Source organism: Typopeltis vanoorti, chromosome 14 (assembly GCF_054136105.1).
Source record: "Typopeltis vanoorti isolate ZY-2024b chromosome 14, IOZ_Tvanoo_1.0, whole genome shotgun sequence".
NCBI classification, from domain to species: Eukaryota; Metazoa; Arthropoda; class Arachnida; order Uropygi; family Thelyphonidae; genus Typopeltis; species Typopeltis vanoorti.
In genome coordinates this window covers 73,995,339-74,013,534 of record NC_143562.1, presented here as the reverse complement: position 1 = coordinate 74,013,534, position 18,196 = coordinate 73,995,339, and positions in this window count along the sequence as shown.

Here is an 18,196-nt window from a genome sequence, read left to right as displayed (position 1 = left end):
TTTGTATGAAAATTGCACGTGTTTTGATGGCCGATTTGCCTGTAAGCGGGATGAAAACCCGAGTTTCCTTTTCCAATCGAAGGGTGCAATATACCATGGTTCTTCCAATTGCGCTATGGAGACACTTATGATGTCGTATTGCATTTTTTTTTTATGAACGATTATACAGAATTATATTCCTGTATGATTATGTTTGTCGATATCTAAAACAATAATTTCACAAAGTTTATAATCTATTTCAAAAGAAAAGAGGTAGCCTAACTAACATTCTGGAAAAAGGACTTGTAACTAGAGCATGTAATTTCGGTAATCATCATTCGTTATTATTAGTATTATTCGTAAACGGCCCAGGAACCCATTATTTCATACTATGCATTTAATTTTATTTATTTTTACAAAAGATTGCTTTTGGACATCACAGCTATTTATGTCACAGGGAAATTATTGGCAGCCTTCCGAGCCTGCTCGTCTGTGGATATACAAGGTACTACGATGGTATCTTGTACATTAACAGTTGACGGTGTTATGCTACTACCTTTCAACAATTTTCTTCAAACATTAATCTGTCATGCTTTGGGCCTTATTTGTTATGTTTCCTTTACTTGTCGGTTTTCAAAGTAATATTAATTGCACCTGTTTCTAAGTAACATATTAACACCCGTTTTACCAATATTTTCTCTTCCGTTTAAGTTGTGGATTAGCGCTACTAATACATTTTAGAATGCTAACAATCAAATTCCTTTCCAATAGCTTCATTTTTTTATTGTGAGAAATTTCTGCCATTGAGAAATAATTTCTGTTCACTAAACTAATTTTTCTCAGAACTCAGGCATCTGTGATCTCTGTTTTTTAATATACTATTTTATTTCTACTACATTTATCATATGTTCAAACATTAAGTTTCTTGGACGCATATATGGACGGCTAGTGGAATGCATTGCCGGAGAGTGTGTAGTGAATAAGTTTAAAGCATGGTTTGATGAATTTATGTGTGTGTGTGTGTGTGTGTGTGTGACAGTGTACATCTCCTGCAATGAGTCTTTTGACTCCATGCTATGCTCTGGTTTTAGAATAATAATAAGTCTAAGTTAACTCATAGTTTAAATATTTTATTTTATTTATTTTTTGTACGTTCTCCATTGAGAATGGAATGAGGCTAATGTTTTCACGTTCCTGCTTATTTTCAAGGTTTTTATAGTTCATTTTCATACCACATTTGTTACAGTAGTTATCCAATTTAATTCAAGATTACTGAAAACTTGCGCTGGATTTTTTTAAGAGTCTAACATCATCTGCAATAACTTAAAGAATAAAGTAGCATTCACTTAATCTGATTTTTCATATTAAGTTTCGGATGATCCATCCAGAATGACATTTTATTATGTTGTACTATGACGTTATTATCTGTTTTTCAAACATTTTTGACCGCGATCCAAAATAAAAAATACGTACATTTCACTTCGCGATACAGCAACACAGAGATTAAACGAAAACAAACGTTTCCTGAAACAATATGTGGCCTTTTTTGTAGACGTAGGTTTCTGTGGTTTAGCAGTTCAAAAGAAAGATTCCGACCACATGTTTATTAAGATAAATAAAAATAAACAAACCCGACAAGTTTCGTATGTCGTTTGACTTACATCTTCAGGGGTTAAAGGTAACTAAAAGTTTAAACACAAGATGTGAGAAATTACTCATTACTCAAAATAGTCCATTCTATGATGTTATGACGTCTAATTGTTCATTAAATTAAAAAATCCGAATTCAGAATCTGTGCATGCTAAGTTTGAACAATGCTGGATGTTGTCACGTTCACACTGTCTTTATTTAATATTCTAAGCATATTATAATTCTAATATGCTTAGAATTCCAACGCAATGCAACAAAAACCAGGGTCTAATTCTACACCAAGTTTGGTCAGTATTGATAAAAAATACCTAAGTCAGACCTCGGACAGTGTGAACGTGAACAACAGAACGTGACAACACCCAGCATTGTTCAAATGCACTGATTCTGAATTCGAATTTTTTTAATTTAATGAACAGTTAGACGGCCATAACATCATAGAATGGACTATTTTGAGTAATTTCTCCATTCTTGTGTTTAAAATTTTAGTTACCTTTAACCAGTGGTGAGCTATGGAAATTTTAACAAAGGGCTCACATCGTCAAGCAAAAAAAAAAAAAAAAAAAAAAAAAAAAAAAAAAGCCTAACATTTTGCGACTTTGTAGAGCTTTTGACAGATATGATAATTCCTGTAGGATATCAATCATTAATGCTAGATCTTTTAAAAATTCCAAATCGAGAAGTCGGTTTAAAAAGCTATATTTATCTTTCGATGCAAAATGCTTGCATAAAGCTGGGTAATTTCTCCACACAAGAGCCGTTCGTAAACTGCAAGCTGCCCATTGTGGTCCAAACACACGGCCGATCTTTAAAATTTCGATACCAAGGTCGTTTGCAATCGTATTTAATTCTCGTTGATTTTTTGGTGATTGATGATAAAAAGCATATAATTTATCAAACAAATATAGCGTCTCCGTAGTGCAATTGGAAGAACGACGGTACATTGCGCCCTTCGATTGGAATAGGCCTAAGTTCGATTCTCGTCGCGACGGGAAGAATCTTTATCTGGTCGATTTCAATCGATGGTGAGTTAGCCGATCTCATACGGCGGTAGCAGGGTTTTTTCTCCCGGAAACTCGGGTTTTTCATCCCGCATACATACAAATCGGCACTTCAGAACACACGCAACTTACAGACAAAAATTACTAGTTGTGGTGGTGTTGGAAGTGGATGGTGTCGGAAGTAGATGGCGTTGATTCGTAGTAGAGGTAAGGTGTAGAGACAGTTGAAGATGTCCTCCCGCGATGAGTCTTCGGACTCCTTGGAGGTATCAGGAATAATAATAATAATAATAAATATTTCAAAATGATTTATTTCTTTAATGTTTTTTTTTTTTTATCGAATCGTCTAATGCTAAGTGTAAACGATGAGCGCAAATGCCAAATCACAATGTTGGGAAATTTTTGTAGAATTGAAAGGTAGTGATTGGACAATGGGTTAGATGTTTTTTTCTTTCGTTTCTTCTTCTTAAATGACCTTACACACGTCAAATGTTTTGCAATCGCGTGAGTAGGTATCATAGAATTGATTAAAAAAAAAGAAAAAAACCCTAAGTCCAAGTCCATTTTCTGCATTTACATATAACCAGTGGTGAGCTATAAGGGGCTCGCGCGAGCCCTTTGTTAAACTTTTCTCAAATTGCGAGCCTCTTGTTCTTCTTTTACTTTTTATTTTTTCAAAAAAAAATTTTTTTTTGAAACATATTAAGCGACAAACTCATACGGTAACCTAACAAAAATTAGTCTATTCGGCAGTGTATAGATTATTTGGAATTATTGTTTCAACTCCTCTATAACGAATGCGCCCAACTTTTGAAAATAAAATAAGTGCATGCGCTATCATTACCCTTCTCCCTTCTGGTAGCCAATCATATGGTAAAACCAGTAGCCAATCAAATGTTTTATAAAAGTTTTCATTCTTATTATATTTTGATAGTTAAAAAATGTTTTTCTTATGTAAGATAAATGAACACAGTTGATTGTGTGCAAATATTTCATGTTTAGATCATGAAACATTGGTTTAAAAATGATAGACTTTAGAGATTGATTGTCCTCTCATACTTTTTGATTGGAATTTGTACACAAGCTATTAATAAAAGTTTTTGTGTGAAATACGGCTTTTTTTTTTTTTTTTTTTTTCCCGCTTTACGATGAGAGCCCTTTGTGAAAATTTCCATGGCTCACCACGCATATAACGTATGTAGAGTTAGCCTTGATCCATTAGAAACCATAATTTTTTGCGGTAAAATTAAAAAAAAAAAAATTGTTTTATCAATATTTTTTTCTTTCCCCCTCCCTTCTTTAAGCTATTTATGTTAAGATTCTAAAAAAAAAAGAAAAAAAATTTGTTTAGTAATAATTAGATAAAAATTGCAACCTCCCGGAAAACTACAGATGACTTAATTTATTAAATACATAATTTAAATTGTCAAATTATGAATATTTAGTAGATAAACAGTAACACTGTCATTATATTTTGTGTAATGTACTATTTGCCTTGAAACAATTTATATAAATTGTAGAATATATGAACACAACATGCATCCCCCGCCCGCCTAAAAAAAAGAAAAGAAGAGAAAGGAAAGCAGTAGATGATTAACATCCTGTCACATTCAAGCTTTAAAACTTACAGAATGAACTTTCATTCTCGCTTATTCCATCTATCTTTTTTCCTCTGGAATACTTTTCTTCACTCTTCCAAACACTACTTACAGTTGTTCAAGAAATATATCAGTGTTTCTTCTGCTTTATTCACCCACTGTGCATACTTGCAACCTACGAGGACATTACGAAAGTAATGGCCACTTTTCTCCCTTGAAAAATATAATTTATTTAACAATGATTTTACATGGATTAATCTTCCATGTTTCGAGAACATTCTTCAACAAAGGCTCCATCATTCACTATACATTTTTGTCTTCGCTGAGTGAAACGCTTTGTGTATGTGTGGACCCAGCAAAAATTTGTGCTCTGAAGTTGAGTTCTTCTTGAACAGCTTATTTCAGCTGCTCGTCGTTCGCAAAAATGGCCAAACAGATATACCTATACCAGATTTCGGCTATGGGGTAAGATTCATTCATTCATTCATTTCGTATGGTGATTCAACCGTGAGCCCCTTTTTAGGGGGAGGTACAGTACCATCTCAATCCCCCTATTTTTATCTGGGCTCAGGACCGGCATAGCTGACAATTCAGACCTATGGCTGGAGGGACTGTCTTAAGTATTCCTGACTGTATCCGTAAGTGTTCACGGGACCGGTTTTCCTGCTTGCGGGATGATAAACCCCAGATAAACTGGGGGAAAACCCTGCTGTCCACGCCCAAGATCGGCTAACTTGGCTATGGCGGAAGAAGATCCTTAATCTCCTCACGTCACCGACGTGAATCGAACCTAGGACACTCCTTCCCCCAGGTATATGGTTGCAAAGCCTTCATCCTACCCATGTTCGAGTGGTTAGCCACTAGGCTGACCGTGCAGACATGGGTGAGATGAAAAGATTACTCTAGCCAAATGTTGCAGTTGCATCCCATGTGCTCAAAATGGTGTAAAGTTGGATTGTCATGGAAAAGGAAGACATGATTCATGTTTCTGGTGACCCAAGCAGTACCTGACACAACAATATGAAATGCTTCTTCGAAAATTTACAATATTATGGACTAATTAATAAAAAATATTTCATCCACATTATGATTGAAGTATTATATGATTTTGTTTATATCAAAGCCTCTTTATAAACTAGAGACTTTGACAAGGTTCCTGTGGAAATAATATTTGCTTCAACATAGTGTTGACACCTTTTGATTCTAGTTTGATTATATGATAACTAGAGGAACTTTTTTTTTCTAGACCTGTTTTCAGCCATTTTTCCAGTTAGTTGATCTTTAGCACAGGCAAGTAGCTTTCTTCTCCTAGAAACTTTAGGTTTTAACCCAGCAATTGAAGAAAAATAAAAATCAACTCTATTTAAGACAATAACATACTGTGTTAGTTTTAGGAACAATTAGAATAAAAAAATTGCTATGCCTTTTATTCCTATAGTAAGTAGGCAAGCCCGTTTAAACTTTGTATAACTTTTGGTGACTGAGGAGCCAGTTCATCTCCACAGGTAGTAGCCAATCAGAGATAGCTGGCCCAAGACTATCACTACTATATTTATTCCTTACAGGGAGTAGGTGAGGCAGTTTAAGCCCTAAGTTTTGGAGACTGAGGGGGAAATTCAATCTTCACTCGAGGAGAGTAGTGATGCAGGAAATGATTTGACAAGAAACATTCAGTTGCAGATGCAACGGTAAATGAAGGCAGAGTTCTTGCAGGAAGACGAAGACTAGCAGTAGAGACAAAGATAAACTGATGTCAGTTTATGTGGCCAAGTGTAAAATAATACACTTTGGGAAGAGATCAGCTCTGTACTATATTAATGGAACTGAACTGAACTACAGGAATCTGATAAGGTCAGGGAGTTGAAGTTTAAAGGACATATTGTGAAAGTAACCAAAACAGCACATCAGATTATGTGGTTGTTGAACACACTAACACACAGGGATAGGGGTTATTGTTCTCCTATATAAAGCCATATCAGGGCTCCAAATTCACTGGGGATGAAGTTGTGGAGAGGATCCAGAGACAGATGAGAAAGATTGAGGCAGGTCTGTGGAATATTCCCCATGATAATAGAGATTGATGGTTTGTAAGCTTCAAAAATTAGCTGAAAGGCAAAAAAGAGGCAACACAATAGAAGCATTGAACTTATTAAAGGGATTTTATAAGGAATGACACTGAAGACTTTTGTCATGGCATGAAGTCAGAGAATACTGGGTCAACAATGGAAGTTATGTACGAGTGTAATTAGCAAGGGTGTTTAGGACTAGATTTTTTTATTTGGAGGGTGGTGAATGGATTTCCCATAGGTGGTTGTCGGTGCTTAATCAGTGAATGAGTAAGAATATTTATGATAGGTATTGTGTGCATAATTGTTGAAGGTGCTATCTGCAGGTCTACCCCGACCACAGCACGTCATCAGGTTTGTACAACTACTGAGTGGCTGAAGGAACACAATGAATTTGCCACATGGCCTTGGCCCCCAAACTCCCTGACTGTAACCAAACTGAACATGTATGGGGTATGTTAGAACAGGGTGTGAGAACTGATGATCCTCCTCCATGGAATGTGCATGACCTGACAGAGATGCTGCAGACATGGGTCAAGTTACGCATGGAGGATGTTTGGCACCTGGAATTTGTTCCTAGGCATATGCGAGCTGTGATTGTACAGAGGTGGACCAACACATTATTAGGTGGGTGTTCTTAATGAAAAGCTGTCTATTCCCATTGCATAGCAAATCATAGACCAACCAGCATATCCATGAAGATATCTGTATAATGATAAACTTAATTTCTCGCCTGCTTACTGCATTCTATGTTAATCTTCAAAATTGTTTAGCATATTCAGATAGATAAATGTTTTGCTTTTATTGGCACACACTGTTGTATATATTTTATTGAATATGCAATATTGAATAATTTAAGTTCATGAAATGAAAAATGTAATGCATTGTCTCTAAAAACACATGAAGATGCCTGGAAGAGTCAAAAATTTGAGTAAATCGTTGGTGTTATCCAATTTGTATAATTTGGCATGTGAAATTCAACCCTCTTCCAGTACAATTTTCTGTTGTAATGCTTACAGTCGGGATGTAACATCCACATGTCAGGTTCCACCTCTAAGAATGCCATCACTCCAGTGTACTGAAAAGGTACCTCTCTCCAACACCCCAGAAGAGAACCAAAACAAATAAAAATTGACATATCTGAGTGAATTAACCTTTGCAGAAATATTCACTGCTTCAGTTCATAACCCCATACAAGTTTAATCTCTAATGGAAGACCTTGTCCAGAGCCAATCCTAACCTCATATCCTTTTTGGCACTACGTCAAGTGGGAAGAGACTTTTGCTCTTCCTTTCCATGGTAGGAATGATGTTTGTTCTCTGCTGCATATGAACAGATAACAAATTTTCAATGTTGGAGTGAGGGAATTCTTGTCTCACTGTGATCATTTTGATAATGCTCAGCTTGAGTCAAGACCAGATCTTCTGACATTTACACCTAGGCTTCAGAGGCATAACATCAGCATTCTTGATTTCAAACAAATTGGCTCCCTCCTCCTCCCAATCATTAAGTCACTTGCCATCTACTAACTTTATACAAATCAAAACCTTATTCAACATTTCATAATCTGGAAACATTGTTCTATAAACCAAATAAGGGGCCTTTTCAGCTGTTAAAAGATATGCAACAAAAATCAGTTTTTCATGACAAGTGAGAACCTTATGTGGGACCATCCGTAAGTGCAAATGTTTCATTGTCTAGTATCCCACTTTGAAATTGTTGTTGACATCTCAGAGATTTCTCTTCATGTCAATATTATAGTTACTTATGTTTCTCTGATCATTATTGCCTGAATACATTACAACTATTATTTATGGTAGAAAGTATTTTACCTATAATAAATGTTAAAGATACCAAGCTATTTTAAACCTGTTTTACTCCATTTTCCAAGTAAGCAAACAGACAAACAAGTCAAGTTTGCGCCTGCAAGTATTGCAAGTCTAGCTGACCCCGCATTCTACTTTTACGAGTTGCCTTGGTCTTGCACTACGTGCAGGGTCAGCTAGACTTGCAATACTTGCAGGCGCAAACTTGACTTGTTTGTCTGTTTGCTTACATGGGAAATGGAGTAAAACCAGGTTTAAAATAGCTTGGTATCTTTAACATTTATTATACCCAAGGTAAAATACTTTCTACATTTATATCTCCTCCTGAGATTTTTATTTAATAAGGTAAAAACACCTTATGGTAGCTTGTTCTGAAAAAATACTTATAGGCTCTGTATTACTAAAATCTTGGTATTTCTAGCCTGGCTCCCATTGATGAGACCTCAATAAAGGTCGAAACCGGTCTGGGTAGTGGCCTCCTTGCCTTTAATACAAAGCATCATACATCTCCTTCAGGAGATGGGCTTTGCATTAAGGGTAAATATTAAGATTAGTGATCAGAGCTTATTCTACTTTTACCATGAGTGGCCTTGGCCTTGCACTACGTGCAGGGTCAGCTAGACTTGCAACACTTGCAGGCGCAAACTTGACTTGTCTGTTTGCTTACTTGGGAAATGGAGTAAAACCAGGTTTAAAATAGCTTGGTATCTTTGACATTTATTATTTATGGTATCTCACTTGTTTTAGTCTTTGTCTCAGTAACTTCAATTATGTGGACATGTTTTTCTAATAGTTCCATTTCTTTTCTGTTGATATTTCTTATGCTGATAGAATCTCTCAAATTTTGCTGATATTGAGGTTTTTCAAATGCTTACTTCATACCATTGGTTCTTGTCTTCTGACAAAAACATTAGGTCTGGTTTAACTGAGGTGATGCCCTAGCCTGCATGATATTTCATCGTGCCATCAGTTTATGATTTAAGCCAATATTGAATGGTCTACTACAATCCTAATTACCAACTAGGATCATTCAGTATCCACCCGGATACTGAATGAGAAGGTTGGGATTAGACATGGTCAAAATAGTCAGAAACCATTTGGTTCTCACATTTCTTAAAAGGCTATATGAAGGTCTTTCTCAGTAATCTAGCTTTAATCCTACCTTCCAAGGATACTATACCAGCAGAAATTAAGTTGATCATCCATTATCTTCCTCTATTAAAAAAAAAAAAAAAGAAGCAAACATTGCTATTAAGTAAAGAAGACCATAGCATTAGCATTTCGGGATCATAAGAATTATTTTTGTTGAACGTGTCTCTTATGTGTTCATCACACGTTGAACTGGATTTAAATGGTATTGATGCGAACACAGATTGATAAGAAAATAACTATTTATTAACTTAACTACTATTTTTCAGAACTTTCAAGGACTACTATATTTTTTTAAAACTTTGGACTACTTTTTTTTTTTTTTTTTTTTTTTTTAACTTAGATGGCGCATATTAGGACTTTAGCCTTGTGTTGCATGCTGCAATTACTTATGCTAGCCCCACTATTACACTGAATTGTGGTTGTCTCACATTTATAACAAACTTTGTGTGCTCTGAAGATGCTGGATATAATACCAGCGAAATATTAGCTTTTAAGTTAATAAATAGGAGGAAAATTGTAGATAGGAAATTAATAATGATGTAATTTTTTTCATGTAGTACTATCATATCCTGTACACCCCTTGAGGGTACATGGCAGGAATTTGATGATGATGATAGTTATTTTCTTATTAATCTGTGTTCACATCAATACCGTTTAAATCAAATTCAACATATTCTTTTTGAGTTTCTTTACTGAGGATGACTGAATGCTAAGCTATTGTAACACTGGATCAATCACCATTGGTTATTCATTGCAAACGTATTGCATTGCTGCATGAAGATGTAATCATGGAGCTACAAATGGACATTTCTGGAGCAGCCACATGATGCTTTCTGTCCTAATCTATACACCTGGTACCATCCAACTGTTTGAACCATTGAAGGAACATCTGGCCAACAATAACATGGAGTATATTATTATTTCATAGTTAAGGAAACATGACAGACATTATATGAATAAGGTCATGTAATATATATTTGCATGCAGATATAAAATATTTTTCTTTCACTTAAAAGAAAAAATTACTTTGGAATTTTTATAGTTTCTGTTATAAACGATGACAGAGAAAAAAAATCTATTACAAGAAATTATATTCCTGTTCTCATCCTTACTCTTTTCCCAATCATGGGGAAATAAAAATTTACATATACCAACAGAAATTAAGTATCTTAACAAAACATCATTTGTTCTCATGGGAAATATACAACTGAACACAAAAATAAAATTTTTGTACAGTGCACTTTCCTTTCCAGAAAAACTTGCAAACATCTCTTATAAAATTAAAATTGCAATTAAATATACAGAAATAACACCATCAGACGTAAAAACATTTCCAAAATATCCTTTAATAAAACATTCTTCAAATATATCTGAACAGCACTATTTATATATATAATAACATTTTACATTTATATTAAAATATAATTAACACAGCTTTTTTTTCTGATAGCATAACATCTGTTTGACAATACTGATTAAAAACTTTTTGTATACATGTAAATCATTAAATGATTGGTAGAAAAAATTTACCAATCATATGGGTAACTGGTCCCAGATATGATTCAGCTTTTATAATTAATCTCAATCCTTAATTAAACATACAGGATATGTGGTACACACACAAAAAAATTATCTTATGCAATTAGTACATTCTCCAAAAATTTTTTGTTTTAATAAAAACACCTATAAGGGAGAGGCAAACACTTTGCATATTGTGCATATTGGATTCATGGACAACATTTGTCCATGCAAACCTGCCATCTGTAACAAGTTAACTTATCTTCAGTTAAATATGTTCTTTGTATCTTCAATGGAATGGGAACCTAGATCTTTTCTGACCAAATCGTCCAGTAAACTTCAAAATAATGGTAAGATGAGAAGCTGGATTTTTACTTAAAAAAACTTTTGGATATTCCTGTATTACTAGAAAATCACAAAGAAATAAAAAACCACCTACTATTAAAGAAACACCAAGCAGCTGGAAAGTGAGCTGGCTATCCTATTACAGAGAACAGAAGAAAGACTATAAGAGATTAAAGTAAACTAATCATTCTCAATGTATCAAGAATGCTTCCATGCCAAAGTGCCTTGAAAATGTAGACAGCTATTGCATGAATGATGTTTGGTTATACTAATCTTCACTGACTATTAAATTTCACAATTTTCCTTTTACTGTATTTAAAAGGCAAGTAATTTATACCCTGCATGTGCATTATGCAGATGAACTACACACATATATACCTACCGAATTATGCTTAATTACTATTTGCATTTACAATTACTAGTCACTTTACACATCATTTGTGTGTAAAATGGGTTTTTATGCAAAATGTTGGGGATGACACACGCAACAGCAACATAATAAAATCACAAATTTTGTGTATATAATGTAACATTACTTTGTGACAGGAAACATACATTGTTTCTGCTAATTACAATATCTCAAAATAGATATTAGTTTTATTTGGTAACTATGAATGTATTGTAAATGTTTCATTTTAGTCAATATAAAATGAATTAAAATCTAGTGTAATAAACTTAATTCCCTCTGCCATATGTACTGCCATGAATACACTATTAGTCCTAGTATGCTGAGTGATCTAAAATTATGTCACATGACTCATTTGTCAGTACTAGTACCATGCAATCATTTATAAAATATCATGATCATTTATGAGTGATTATCATCATGGTAGTTTTCAGTTTTATATTTTACTATTTACTTCTATTATCGTTACTCTTGTTTTTCCAGAATTACTGTCAAAGCAACGACTAAACCCATGGTGCCTGTGTATTGTCTTTAAATTGAATATGTTCTTCTGGCTAGTTTGCCTGTTTTGTGAGATGAAAAACCCAAGTTTTCTAGAAGTGTAACTCTGTTATCTTCATATGAGACTGTATAACACACCCTCAAGTTGAAAGTCTTCATAAAGGTTCCTTGTATCCTTAAGGATTTTAATCTTTTTGTATCAGAAGATTAGCATTTGTGTTTATCAGCACCTGAGCTTAGTTGCTACATATATTATTATTCCTTCCAGATGACTAACAGTAAACAATATGCTGACCTTGAAACCTCACACAGCATGTTATAAAAAATAAACAACAAAAATTCTAGCAACTCCACTAGGAAAGTAAACCTTGTCCTTTAAAACAAAAATATGTTCTATAAATTTTCATAAGAAGCAGATGACAACCACATAGCATCAAGTGCAGCTATTTGTACCAAACATGAATTAAAAATGTTGGACTGTGAAACCACTTTAATAGTAATTTTGGCACATTTTTAGAAATAAAGGTCAGCATACACCAGTTCAGTGTTCTAGGAATAATGATAAATAGTAGTAGATCATGATAAAATACTTCATTGGAAACTTTTCATTTCACAAACTGTATAAAAAATTTTTTTTGTACAATAAAGCATGTACAATATTACTATGACATAATGCAAAGACAACCAAATAGTGGTTGGAAAATATTTGTAGCACATAACTACTTGCTTCCGTATTACCTATAAAAGGCGATTTAGAATTTAACAGATAGAATAGTAACAGAACAAAATAGATATGCTTTGTTTTTTAATTCTGCATAATCTCAACCAATTATCCAAAATCCCACATGCCAAGCAAAAAAAAAATGTACTTGCCAACCCCCCTCCCCCCACCTTTTTTTTTTTAAAATGTCCAAACAAAAGTCAAGAGTTCCTTAACTGATCAGTGGTGCTGCATTGTTGTTTTTAAAAGTTAACAAGATTTTGATTACAAAGTTATTTTTATTATTAAAAAACATATATTCTATCGTGTCCAGTCTACAGTTAATCACCAATTGGCAAAATCTACTCACCATGGGCAAGCGTATTTGTCGAGCCCTGCTTTTATATATATACACACATATATATGCTGACCTGAAGGCAATGTTAATTTAGTTGACAGTGATATCAAATATGGTAAACATTCATGCTGTAATGATGAAAATAAAATACAGTTTTGGTTATGAGCGTGTGTGCGTGGATAGAATTCATAGAATCCTAGACATAAATATTCCATTAAATTAAACTTTTGTATGAAAGTTAGGTTCTTCATAATTAACATTACAATTTTATGAAACTTCAAAATAATTGAAAATATTTCAAAATTTATTCACTTTATCTGGCTTCAAAATATCTTTTAAAAAAAAAGAGACTGCATAACTGGGATATCCAAAGAAGTTAATCAAATAATGCATAAACTGTGGCCACAAATTACCAGTCCTATCCTGATATTTGATCGAGTCTCGTGTGAATGAAAGAATAGAAAAGGTACCCGTTTCCCCAGTCTACATATTAACCCATGAGAACCAATCACTGATTCCAAGCAGGTGAGTTTGTCAGAGAGAGAAATCAAAGGAAATAATCCTATATTAAAAACCAAAAACTAAAGCCTTCAGCAATTCAAGAGAATATTAACATGTTTCTTCCTCCTAATATCAGCCTACACATGGCACAACTATATTACAGGTTCTGCAACCTCCCATATATAAAACTGATACAACAAATTTTTTTTTTATAATTATAAGTTTCATTTAATTTAATTTCATCCTGTGCTTCATAAAAGCCTTAATTGCTTTTATGCAGCATAGGATGAAATTAAATTTTGATTTATCAATATTTCTAATTGTATGCTTTAATCCTTTTGTATCTTGGAAATGGTTCTTGAAACATAACTAGAACTATAACAAATTTTTCTGAGCATCCCAAATAAATCTCAAATTACAATAAAATCTCTACAGCCAGCATTCCACAGCAAGTGGAACGCTGGCTGTAGAGATTTTTTGCTTCTGTTTGCTGTCTCTTCATATTCCACTTGAATCTGAAAAGCCAGCAAACAGACAAAAGGAACCTAATAGGTTTATATATTTTGCAAAATGCACCTAAAATGTGACCACAATTCATTCCAATTTTGCATTCAGACATTTGCTGAGGCAGCAATTGTGATATGGTTAAGTACAAGGTGTTACACTTTGGAGAGAAGAAAAATAAAATAAACTTCCACATAAATATGGAACAAACACTGGAAAAATTGAAAAAAAAAATGCAAATGCAACAAAAAAAATCCAAATATAATGGTTGATAAGGAACTGCAAACCCCAACTGATCTTTCTTTTATACATTAAGGTATAATGACCTATCATGGCCAACTAACTAATATGACTTCTTATAAACATAATTTTGGTAATGGCACAGTGGTCAATCCAATTTTAACTGTCTAATATTTTTAAGAATGTTCGTGTAGGTTATCTGTTTTGGAAGGGAAAAAGTCCTGTAAGAAATCAACTATTCACCCTCCGTTGAAAATGCCTTTATAAATTTTCCCAAAATCCTAGACAGGATTCAAAGTCAAGTCTTTCCAATCAAAGAGCAATGATACCAATTATATTACAGCTACAAAAATAGTAAGGATAATATATTTATAACTTTGTAATAATAAATGATTATTGCAATAAAAAGCCTCTGCTTATGAGGAGAGATAAGGAAATACTGTCGTTTTATATTAGATGCTTTAATAAACTTACATGCATAGGGCAATTACAAAAATTGTAATTGCCTTATGCAATGTCAGTAGAAGAAGAGTTTACAGGAGAAGGTAAGCTTGCTAACGGCACACAAACTGGTGATATACCAGTGTTAACACCTGTTTACAATAAATACTAATAGACATCACTGTTCATAAAAAAGTTTTGATTTTTGTGAGAAATGATCAGAAAGTCAAATGCATTATCAAAGGTAGTTGAACATAGAACCTGGTAATATGGAGATTCTGGCCTCCTATGATGAGCACTTAACTATAGTGAAAGAACATAATACTATTACTTCTCTAATGGCAGCGAAGTCATGCAAATATATGGCTGTCTCTGCATCTTAATAAATTTAATTAGGGAAATGTCTAAGAAATTTAGATATACACTGGTCTCAATTAACCTGTAGTGCAAGTTTGATTCTCAAGCAATTTTTTTAGGCAGTTCTTCGCTATTGGTGGTTAAGATGTTATTTGTTGAGAATTTTGTGGTGCTGGAATGATTGGTTTAGTGTTGATTTCAGTGGTTTGCAAGGAACTTATATATTAAGGTCTGTACTCAGGAAAACGGTTTTGAGTATAAAATGGGTATAAAGTATAAAGTACAAATTTTTGAATCATATGCAAGGGGGTCACTTGGTAGTACTCAAAGGGATAAAAGGCAAAATTCTGTGCTAAGCGAATTGTGTTTGAAGGAAGCTCTTTTTATGAAGGAATAAAGTTACAACTTGGATGTCTTGTAATGTCTCAAAGACATCACTAGATGATTTCACACATGGAAGAATTATTGGAAAGCTTGCAGAAGGCGGCAGAATTGATGATATTGCCAGAGAGTTTGGAATATCACATAGCATCTCACATCCAGGCTCTGGACAGCATTTCAAATCCTGGAATGTGTTCCAGATGTTTGCTAAGAGGTTGTCCTTGCTCAACCATGGAGCACGAAGACAGATTTTTAGTTATAACAGCAAAATGTAATAATTGACATACCATGGCAGGTCAGCTTGCAAGTCGGCTGCATCTTGAAAAATTGTGACAAGATGTCTGTGAAAAGTAGGCCTATACCCAAATGGATGCAATGAGTGACAAGTGTGGAAAAAGAGACTATGACAAGTGAACAATATTGCAATGAAGTTCTTCAATGGCATGTTTGATTGTTCTGTGATGCTGTAGGCAAAGAATTCATTTTTATGGATGACAATGCCACATCACATTGTACACAAGTGAGATCTGGCATGAAAGCGGTACTGCTTACCATCACAAGAATGCTCTTGAAAGGGATATATATAATGGCACTGGGGTCATGGTGTGAGGAAGCATTATGCTTAATGATGTAATGAACTACAAGTGTGGAAAAAGAGACTATGACAAGTGAACGATATTGCAATGAATCAAACATGCCATTATCAAAAGCATGTTTGATTGTTCTGTGGTGCTGTAGGCAAAGAATTTATTTTTATGGATGACAATGCCACATCACATTGTACACAAGCAATGGAGATACTTCTGAAGACCAAGGATATTATATATATCCCTTTCAAGGGATATATATAATATCCTTGGTCTAGTTTTTTTGTCAAATATATTTTTGTCAAAATTTACAAATTTCCGAAGGACATAGTTATGGAATTAATTAGCGGTGCTTACAGAAACTATGCGGAGAGGCATTTCAGTATGGAATGTGTCCACCCTGAACTGCAATGCAGCTCTCACAACATCGTACCATGCATAGCACCAAGTGATTTAGGAGTTCTTGAGTGGCTACCAGGCTCCCCAGATCTCAACCCATAGAACACGGGGACGCAATAGGGAGTTGCACTGATGCATGAAATTCTCTCTAGAAAACAAACAAACAAAACCCTATCCTTGCTCTGAAGGAGGAGTTGGCCAGTTTGCCTCAAGAACTCCTGAATCACTTGGTGCTATGCATGGTACGATGTTGTGAGAGCTGCATCGCAGTTCAGGGTGGACACATTCCATACTGAAATGCCTCTCCGCATAGTTTCTGTAAGCACTGCTCATTAATTCCATAACTATGTCCTTCGGAAATTTGTAAATTTTGACAAAAATATATTGCAATTTAATTTATGCAAAATTTATAACACATTTTTTGTGTAACATAATTAATTAGTATGCTGGCAATAAATTTATGTCCACATTTGGCTGTAGTCATGAAAATATTTTCATGTACAGGTAAAAATGTAGTTCATCCTTAGCTTTTGGACACCTGTGTATATATCAAGTAACCATGAAATTTATATCAAATTAGATGAAAGTATCTATTTAACTTGGCAGAACATATTTTCATACTGAGTAGCGTCTTCAACTGAAGGTTGGTATTGGTAATCAGCTATTCTCTTTACTGGTACTGTTCTGTTTCATTGGAAACAGACTACATATATTCAAATAAGTATTTTAAAAAAAGTCAGTTCAGGCATATACAACAATGGTGGTTAACTGTGGAAACTGTTAAGAGATGCAAGTTGTTTTGAGGAACATTAGAAGGAAGGTTGGTTCTATTAGTGAATGTGCTAATACTGAATTACTGATATCAATTCTAATAAAAAGAATGCATGCAGCAGAAACTGAAAGCTTGTGACATGGAATGATGCTATTACTCAACTTCTGCATAAAGTAACAGTTTTTTTGAAGATTTTTAGTAGTCTGTCACAGAGAACATTTTAAAGCTGTAGTCTCACAACGAAAGAAACATTGCAATTCTTCATGGTAATTCTGAACAATGACACTTGTGTTAAATGATAGTAAAAATAGGGAGGGAAAGAAAAATAAAAAAAGAAAAAGGAAAGAAAAATAGCACAGTTACAGGAAATATGAGTGTATATTTTCCAAAATAGTGGCCATTACTTGATAGATTACATATAATACTTTACATATTATACTTGGAGAATGTAATAACCCATGAAGCAGAAATTTAATAAAGCCATCTTATGTACACAACATCATAACTAAAGTCAATTTTAACTATCATAAATAACATAGATTAGAATGATATGCTTCCTTTGAAATACTTTCAATTATTTCACAATATTTTTTCCCTGAAAAAAAAAAAGATACAGTGATACTAAACAGATTAACAAATACTTCCTTTATCACACTGATCAAATTACTTATATCAACAATTCATTTATTTAACAACAGTTCGTATACTCTAATATCACTGTATGTAACAACCAGTGCAAAAGCAACAACTAATAATAAAAATATAACACAACAATAAATAATAAATAAAACCTCCACAAATCAAAATTACAAAGCTATCAGTTCTTATGTTATTGAAGAAATTATGTACATATAAAGGTAATAAATTATGATCAAGGAATGCTGTTTGTTCTTATGCTAAATTTCAGTATCTGCTTC